This window comes from Panthera onca, chromosome C1, assembly GCF_046562875.1.
Source record: "Panthera onca isolate mPanOnc1 chromosome C1, mPanOnc1 haplotype 2, whole genome shotgun sequence".
Taxonomy (NCBI): domain Eukaryota; kingdom Metazoa; phylum Chordata; class Mammalia; order Carnivora; family Felidae; genus Panthera; species Panthera onca.
Window position 1 is genome coordinate 18,228,620 of NC_138346.1, and position 10,037 is coordinate 18,238,656.

The following is a 10,037-nucleotide window of genomic DNA, read 5'->3' on the forward strand; positions in this document are numbered from 1 at the left end:
TCTGAGTTAGGGAAGAGGAGAGAGGAGGAGTCGTTCCCAGCAAAAGGAATGAAAGGGCAAAGGCATAAAAGGGAAGATGTAACCAAGTAATGGAATAGGGGGGTCTTTGGCTGGAGCCCAGGTTAGCAAAGGGAAGAGGGGGAAACCAGGCGAGAAAGAGAAGCGAGAGAAGCCACCAGTGTCTGTGGACAAGCGCCGTCTCCTGAGGCGCAGCAGCTCCTGCCGGTGCCTGCCCAGGTCCCTGTCGGGTTCCCTGTGGCCCTCCCGAGCCCCCATGCCTGCTGCATCTGCAGAGGACTTCCCTAGAACAACCACAGCCACGCGGAGGCCCGGAAGTACCTGGGAGTTACCGCGGGAGCCAGAGCCTGCCAGGTGAAGGGTCGGGGCAACCTCTGCAGGTGATTTCCACACCAGGTCATTCAACAAGTTGGAACATCACCTGAAACCTCACCCCTGCTTACCTTCCTTTCCCCCCTGTCCCGGTCCCCACTCCCCTACTTGTCTTCCCGGGGAGAACATCCATATTGGTCACTTCACATGAACACACATGAAGGAACCCAACCCGAGACACGAAGGAAGTGCCAGTGATCATTCCGGGTTTCATTTTAACCTGATTAGGCCTAATAGTAACGTCCAACCAAAGAAGACTGACCCCTGACTCTCCCTGCTACCTCCACCCCCACCCTGTAAAAATTGTTGTTGTTATTGTTTTTATTTTAGAAGCCAGACTCAGATTTACAGCACTGCAACAAGAACGCCCAAGAAGTGTTGGCCGCATTCATATCATGGTGCACCGGAAGAACAAGAATGGCTTCTCAACGGTCACCAACCTCTTCACCCTGGAGCCCCACAGAACCTCACAGCCACAGGAGAGAGGCATCCACCACCATAGTTTGCCTTAAGCAGAAAAAATATTTAATAGCAGCAAGGCATAGGCACCAACCAGTGAGAATGGATGGCCAGCTGTAAAGCATCAGCATTGGTTGGTTATCTAATTATTCTCAGTCATAAAGAGGATGGGCCTCTGTAACCTGTAGCTTACCACAGTCCAAAGACTACATTTTGAACTTCTTTAGCAATTCCTCAGTGCCGGGTCTGTCGATTACTATCTGGGTGTCCTCAGACAAGTTGTTTAATCTCCTGAGATCTTGTTTCTTCTTTTGTAACATAGAGTAATAATGGTGCCCTTAATACGGTTGCTAGGGGGTTAAATGAGGTAATGCATGCAAACGTTAGCAGGGGGCAAGCTAAAGGGATACGACAGATATACCTTAAAATGTACAATCGGCCAAACACAAAGTGTTTCTTGGTCACACGATAGACCCCTGAACATGAACCTGGTTCATCTTGGCCTTTCTCCGCATGGCGATTCAGCGACCCAGACTCACCCCATCTTGTGGCTCTAGGGACATGTCATCGTCTGCATCCAGCCGGCAAAGAGATGGAGTCAGGAGGACATACACCCATTCTTTGAAAGGGCTCGGCCTGGACGTGACACACATCACTTCTCCTCACAGCGCCATGGAGGGACTTGGCCACATCTCAACACAAGCGAACCCGGGAAGTGTAATTTGACCCTGTGCCTGGCTTCACCCACATCCCTTAGGGGAAGCAAGGACTGGATTCCGATAGCCAACTTGCATCCTGTGCCCTAGCACTCCATAAATGCAAGCTGCTGTTGTTACTGCTCTTTTTGTTGGATAAGCCAGTAGGTATTTGCAGGTCGCTTGAATGATTCATCAAGTGAAAAAGACAAAGAATAAAGCAAGACAATGGATGTTACAGGGTAGCCTACAAGAAGAAATAGAAATGGAGATGACTTGAGAGAGGAATGGGTAAGAGGGTGGTACACAAAATGCAAGTAGTAGAAGGAGTAGCTCATGCCCACCACATCAAGAAATAATACAACCAGGGGCACCACAGTGGTTCAGCTGGTTCAGCGTCCAACTCCTTATTTCAGCTCGGGGCATGAGCTCACGGTTCCTGGGGTTGAGCCTCATGTCAGGCTCTGCACCAACTTCTCAGAGCCTGCTTGGGATTCTCTCTTTCTACCCCTTCCCTGCTTGCACACATGCACAAGCTCATTCTCTCTCTGTCTCAAAATAAATAAACATTTTTAAAAATTTTTAATAAAAAAAAAGAAATGCTATAATAAGAGTCTTCCTTTTCACCTGGATCCCAAAACAAGAGCGCACAAGTTCAGTCTTCCAAGTCACAGCATCCAAACAGTTGAGAGTCCCCTTATGATCATCACACTCGAAGAGCAGCAGAAAAACCCTCTCTTGCCTTAAACTCCAGGTTGTTTTAAGTCTTCAGTCTGCACTAATTTTCATTCTCAGCTTTGAGTGGGTTAAGGGCCAGAGGAAAAAGCCTGCCACTCTAACTACATCCGAGGAGTGTGCTAAATTCTCGTGGATGGTAATTAGCATCCAGCTTCTTTACTCTGCCCGTACAGTATTTTCAAATCAATTGCTCAGCATTAGTGATTCTGCTGGGATTGATTTAATAGTCTAATATGAAGTCTCAGCCCTTCTGTACAGGTTAATTACATGTGGTCTTATACATTCTAATTTAAAAATACTGCCTTTGCAATTATCATCAGCACTAAAACAGAGCACTAGTAATGAAGCTGGGCTTGAGTTTTTTTCCAGAAGTAATGAATTGAAAAACCGAAATGACTTTTAATTTCTTTGGCACTTACCATTTCAATCTCTCTTCTCTTCTGTGGGAAATATAAATCAGGATCTCCTCCTTATCGCAAATTGTTATGAAAACAGGCAAGATTGCCCTGAAGAAAGCAGAAGGCTTTGATTTTGAAACAGCCAAGACTTGACTATTTGAGTCTTGACCAACCAAAAGGACACTTCCTTCACCCTAATCCCTCAGTTAGGTATGTATTTATCTGTGAATTTATATGTTTGACAAGCACTTACATGTTGATTACTGTGTGGCAGGTACTGTTCTAGAGCATTATAAATATTAACAGCTCTATGAGGTGCTGTGTCAGTTATGTAACAAAGTACCCCAAATGCAGCAACTTAAACCAACAAGCATTTATTATCTCCGCTTCTGTGAGTCAGGACTGGGGGGAGAAGCTTGGCTGGGTGGTTCCGGCTCAGGATCTCTCACGTGGATGGAAATTTGGCCAGAGGTGCTATCTTCTGGGGGCAGAGGACCCATTTCAAGGTTCATTCATGTGGCTGCTGGCAGGCCTAAGTTCCAACCCACGTGGGCCTCTCTACCGACTGCCTGAGTGTCCTCACTTCACGGCATCTGGCTTCACCTGGATCAAGTAATCTGAGAATCAAAGTGATACATGTTACTTCTAGTGTGTTCTCTGGGTCACGTGGACAACCTTGGTTCGATGTAGGAGGAGATACTAAGGGAGTGAATACCAGTAGGTGGGGGTCCCTGGGGGCCAGCTGGCTACCAAAAGTAGGTGTTGTTATTATTTCTGATTTACAGGTGAGCCAATGAGGCACAGATGAGTGAAGTCACTTGTGCGAGGTCACTGTTAATGAATGGCCAACGCAAGATCTGAATTTGGCTCATCTTTCTGCCTCTAGAATCCAAGCTCTAAACAAGTACTCACACACAGAATGGTGTACGCTCATCTAACAGGTTTTAAAAGCAGCTTCTAGACCAGCCGACAGCATTTATTCTAAGTTTATAGTTGATGGAAACCCTTTGCTGAGGATACAAGGTCTAAACAACTCATCATCATCAAAAAACACTCCTTAGTGTCCCCCGGCCTCTGTTGCGTGAAGTTAAACATTCCTATTTCCTGGGCACTCCTTATTTTCTTGGAAAATCAAGCAAACAGCCATCACTATCTGTAGATTCTTTCTGGATACTGTACATCCCATTGCACCACTAACCAGTTTCTTCCTGTTCAACCTCTGAAAAGACAATGTCAGCTCTATACAAGGACACTGCTTATGCTAAAACTCATTATTAATCACACCCACCCTTCATATCCAAGGGTCACACTACCCAGACCCTCCAGGTGTCCCTGATACCAGTTCTGGCTTCAGATACACATCCAAACATCTGAGGATCAGACTGCATCAGAGACCTGGCTCCAAGAAGGATTGAACATCAGGGTACCTTCCATTGGAATGTAAAAGGGATTTTGCTAGCCAGTATTCTAGGCACTTTGTGTATATTATTTCATTTAATTTTCCTGTATCCTATAAATATAATCATGATAATCATAAATCATAGCTAGAAGAGATAGCAAGCTTATTATGTGCCAGGCTCGGGGCACCCAGGTGGCTCAGTAGGTTAAACTCTTGATTTCAGCTCAGGCCATGATTCCAGGGTCATGGGATCAAGCCCCACATTGGGCTCCATGCTAAGCATGGATCCTGCTTGAGATTTTCTCTCTCCTTTTGTCTCACTCTCTCTGTCTCTCTCTGTCTCTGTCTGTCTCTCTCTCTCGAAGAAGAAGAAGAAGAAGAAGAAGAAGAAGAAGAAGAAAAAGAAGAAGAAGAAGAAGAAGAAGAAGAGGAAGAAGAAGAAAAGGAGAAGAAAAGGAGAAGAAGAACAACAAGAATGGCAAGGCACAGGCTAAGAAAATACTATGTGCCAAGCCCTATGTTAAGTGCTTTATATACATTAATTCACTTTATCATCAGACAAATCTGAGAGGTAAATTTGGCTATTGTTCTCACATTACAAATAAAGAACCTGAAGATCAGAATGGTTAAATGACTGTCCAGAAGGCACACAGAGGTGGGACTCAAACCTGAGTACGTTTTACTATAAGAGACTTCTTTCTAAACTGGACGAGGAAGGTTAGGGACAGAGGCATCTGTCCTCCATTTTTATACAAAGCAGCTGGGTGCTACTCCCAGCCTTGCACATCCAAATGGTCCATCTGAGGATTTTTCTAAACAAAGACCATTCCTTCTCTAGAAGAGATTCTGGGTCCAGGTGTTAAATGCCTTTTTTAACTTTTCTCCACTAGCAAATAAAACAATATATCAGGGGGTTAGCAAGCCTTCTTAAAGGACCAGATAATAAATATTTCCAGCTTTACATCTGGGCCATATGGCCTCTATCATGAATACTCAACTCTGCCATTGTAGCAAAAGCAGCCATGGACAATATGTAAATTAATAAGCATGGCTGTGTTCCAATAAAACTTTATTTATGGACATGGAAACTTGAATTTCATATCATTTTCTCATGTCATGAAATAGTCTTCTTTTGATTTTTTGTCAACCATTTAAAAATGTAAAATCCATTCTTAGCCCCAGGCCTTACGAAAACAGATGGCCATAGTTTCTTGGCCCCCACAACTTATAACAGAGAAGTCAAATTCTCCCAATGAGTTCAGTATCTTGGATTTTATCAAATCAACAAAAAGCCAATTCTTAGGAAACATATTGTCTATAAGGGTTGTCTCAAACCTAAATGTATAGGGATAAAATCAAGTGGAAGTAATTTCTCACTTTCTACACACTTCCTAAAAGATTGGTTGGGGAAAGCCAATGAGGGATGTGGTGTGCACTCAGTAAATTGTGCCTTTGTGACAGAGACTCAGATTTCACCTTATCTCTCCTGTTAGATCATAACAGGGGCTGAGCCCTATTCACCTGTGTGTCCCCACACTGTCCCATTCCAGCTTATTCCAGAACCTTTACCATACCCAGGGGCATACTTCCCAAGCCAGATAGAAAAGCCCAAGGCCTAGCAAGGATTTTTTTTCCATTTTGTGAGTTCTGTCATGTGAAAAGTTTAACAAGGATATTGAAACCAAATCACAGTTAGTTAAATATTTAATAAAACATCTTATTGGAAAAGAATAAAATTATTAAAATATGGCCTATGCTGGAAAATCTTAGCTATAGAACACTATGAATGTGGCAGGTTTTCAATAAATGTTAAAAATGAAAAAAAGATCAAGGGAGGGAGAGAGAGGGATAGCAGAGGGAGGGAAGGAAGGAAGGAGGAAAGGAAGGACAGACAGAAGGAAAAGACAGAATATAGACTATTTGTTATTAGGCCCCTCCCAAATGGGTTCAATAATTTATTTAATAGAGAACTACTTTCTAATAAAGCCAGTGATTCATTCCACATCATTTTTGAGTAATGTGCTATTTTCCAGCAATAGTGTCCTTACTTCCCGTTCAACCACCTTTTTCAATAATAAGGGAAATTATTTACATTTGCGTGTATGCCCAGAATGACACCTTTTAATGTTTTAAGAATATCAAGATTGTGTTCAGTCTTTTCATTCAATGCATTAAACTGCTCCTGGAACACAGAATAAGATAACCCAGCTTCCCACAAGACACCATTCTGCAACAATGGGGCCAACCCCCGTAGACAACAGGTTTTGGAGGGCAGGGACTGTCTCATTCATTTTAGTACTCTGGGGACCTGGTACCACAAGGCATTTGATAAATGTTTGTTGAATGAAACGTGAATGAGGGAAACGTTTCACCTTAAGAGAATTAAAACCTATTTTCTAACAACGCAACAGCACCTGAGTGAGGCAAGGGTTCCTGGGAGAGAAGAGACACCCAAGAGAATCAAACAGCAAGAAACAAAGGTGAGTGTTGCAAATGTCGGGGAGGGCAAAACTGGAGGGCTATTCCTGTGCTTAGAACAAATGCTCCTGGAAGAAATGACTTGATGGTAATCCATCTCAACTCACCTCCTTGTCTAAAATGAGAAAAATTTGTCTTAAATTGCTCCAAGCTTAAACAAGGTTTAGTTAGAATCAACATGTTCTAGTAGAAAGAGAAAAGCAAGGGAGTCCCAACAACTCTGTTCTATCAAAGTTGGAGCTACTGACATGATTGTGTTTCATTGTGCCAAGACCACCAACATCAGAAATCATTAATAATTGGGGCTCCTGGTGGCTCAGACGGTTGAGCGTCCGACTCTTGGTTTCGCCTCAGGTCATGATCTCGTGGCTCGTGAGTTCGAGCCCTGTGTCGGGGCTTGGGATTCTCTCTCTCCCTCTCTCTCTGCCCCTCCCCCCACTCCCAAAATAAATAAATAAGCTTTTAAAAAATTGGTAATGATCGCTGAGTGTGTGTCTGGGTTGTCCCGCCAGCTGATGTTCAACTCATTTCAGCCAAAATGATCTGATACTTTTCTGACTTCCTGACCTCGTCTGAATCTCAGTCAGTTGCCACCAAATAAATGCCAGTCAGAAAGGAAAGCATTATTCGTTTCTCTGCGTGTAGAAATCAGGGTGATTTCCCAATCAGGGCACCGCCAGGGCCAGGAAAGTGACTTTTGTGTTAGGGGAGGAACACACTCCCTGGGCAATCGTTTATCGGAGCACGGGTGGGAAGCCCCGCCTCCCACAAACCACCTTAGCAGATGGGATATTCCTGCCCACGAGGCCATGGGGCTGGCTCTGGTCTCCTCCAGGACCTGGCTTTGGGAGGGGAAGAACAAACGGGCCTGTTACTTTTTATATTCACACTTCTACACAGTTTTTTTTAATGAGCACAAGTTTCTTTTATAAAGTATATGCCCTTTTCTAGCCAGCCCTATGATCTAAGAGAAGTTATTGCCATTTTCTCACACAACCTATTCCACGGGGTAGTTAAGAGATATGGCCAGGACTGGCTGGCTAATCCCCAGATCCACTTCCTCTTCTTCCTGGTGCACAGCCAGACTACAGTTCCCAGCATCCTTCGCAGCAGGTGTGCCCATGAATGGAGTTCTGACCGTGGAATGTGAGTGGAAGCGGTATATACCACCACTTCCAGAAATCGCCCATAAGACAGTTCTCCCACTGCCATCTTCTTGTAAACAAGCACACTGACTCTGGAAGCCATGCGTTGAAGATGGCTGAGCCACAAGATGGGAAAGGCCTGGGTTCCTGATGATTCCTTGGATGATAGCCACCTACCCATCATGAACACTTTCTCAGACATTCTCTTAGTTTACCACAGCTGCTGTGACACAGTCCCTCCAGCTGGGTGGCTTAAACAACAGAAACCTACTGTCTCACAGTTCTAGAGGCTGGAGGTCCAAGATCAAGGTGTGGCAGAGTTGGTTTCTTCTGAGGCTTCCCTCCTTGGCTTGTAGATGGTCACTTCTCCCTGTGTCTTCACTCGGTCTTCCTTCTGTGCCTGTCTGGGCCTTAATCTCCTTCTCTCATAAGAACACCCGCCATACTGGATTAGTGCCCATCCTACTAACATCATTTTAACTTAATCACGTGTTTAAAGAGCTTATCTCCAAATACAGTCACATTCTAAAGTACTGGGGGTCAGGGCTTCAATATATGAATTTGGGGTGGGGGGAGGACACAATTCAGCCCATAACACATGTCCAAGCCCAACATCAATGAGACAAGGAAGTAGACTCCACCCACTGTAGCAGAGATGGGGAAAGAAGCAAAATGTGAGCAAAATAACATAATCTTCCAGTGGCACCCATGATGATACGGTGTAATAAGTGACAAGATGAAGTATAACACACCTGGATAAAATTCAAAAATATCTCGCATTCAAACCGCTCCAAAATCTGACCCCCGATTATCCGTCCTTCCTGATCTCAGCTTTGCTATTGAATAGCATCAAACCCCTGTACAAAGGGGCAGTGACAAGTACAATGTGACGTAGTAGAAAGAGTATACCCAGATTCCTAAGACCTGTTACTTTCTACATGGTACCCCAGTTTCTCTTCCAGTGTGAGACAAAAACCATCTGTGTGATCCTGACGCAATCATTTTCTCTCTCCGGATCTATACCCTGATTTCTGAGATGAGGAAGCAGACACTAGGGTCCCTAAGATTCCTTGACTCAGTTTCTTTCCTTTGCAACGTGTGTTCTGTTGAACATTAGTCCCAAGAGATGCCATGCAAGTAAATATTTCCATGAGCAAATCACTTGGAAAAAGCTGCACACAATATCCCTTTCCTAGAATACCAAAGGTTATGAAAAGTCCTGCAATAAAAAAAAAAAAAAAAAAAAAAAATCCTGTTTTACCTCAACTGTTTCCCAGATGTATTTGGCCTAAGAATTTCTCCTTCTGCCCCTTGTAACATGGCTCAGAAGCAATGAACTAACTCCCTAAGTACACACAGGGTTGGGAGAGTTAAATTTGTTAACAGCCATGTCCACCTTCCCCTCCCTGCCCCCAGGGAGCATGATGCTCCGTGAATTTTTGCTTCTAAGCCAGGAAGCCCCCAGACTAAGAGGTAGTTACCTCTCTCAGGCCTTCTCAGGCCACAGCTCAGTCTTCCCCATTGTCTAAACACTCCACAAACAGAGCAACAAAAGCACCAGACGTCCCACGCGTCCATTGGTATATGGGGACCCGGGGCCCTTATTCCCAGTGTTACTCAAAAGACTTTTTGCCTCTCCCTTTTGGAGATACTCTTCAGTCTATCGCGTATTTCCAAAATCTCTTCAGTCGTGGCACCTCTTTGTCCTTCGCGGGAGAGATTTGAGTTTGGGAAACAATGAATATCTACTGGAGCCAAGTCTGGTGAATACCTTGGGCGCTGAAGCTGAGAAAGACTGTTTCGGCATCAGAAATGGAGGGTGCAGTTCACCTCATCTTTCAGTCAGCCTCCAGCTCGTCTGGCTCCCAGGCTTCTGGAACAAGAATAGTCATTCCAAATGAGATCGCCTGTGCATTCCGGAATCTCCACACACCATATGCCGAGCGGTCTGTGGCTCCCTTGAATGGCAAACAATTATGTCCGCTTGTTTGTTTTGTTCCTTTATTTGGCCCCTTGTCTGAACAGAGATGCCGAATCCAGTGTTTCTTGCATTGTGAGTTCTCATGGGGCCATTCTCGTTTCCATCGCCAGCTATTGTTCTGAATTCAGAAGACTATCCCCAAATTGCGCATCCGCATCCCTAATTGAACCGAAGCCATTCTAACACCTCCCGTTCTTCCTCTCTCCCCTTATCCCCTGCACACTATCTGTCTGCCTCTCTCTGGCTTTGATCCCAGGGTAAGGATTGTTTTGTTAACACTAGTCCTGTTATTCAGTAGTCAGCTTGTGCTTTTTCTTTCCTTCAAATAACATTTAATTGCTTTAACACAACTTT

General features: G+C 44.4%; 1 long non-coding RNA gene across 1 annotated transcript; it reads right to left on the minus strand.

Annotated features, from left to right (window-relative positions):
* Positions 1–3,038: 3,038 nt before the first annotated feature.
* LOC132673568 (uncharacterized) lies at positions 3,039–9,565 on the minus strand. The gene is made up of 2 exons (XR_009608105.3): positions 9,474–9,565; positions 3,039–3,297 (listed from the first exon to the last, which is right to left on the minus strand). It is a non-coding gene; the product is annotated as an uncharacterized LOC132673568 (long non-coding RNA).
* Between the last annotated feature and the right edge of the window lie 472 nt (positions 9,566–10,037).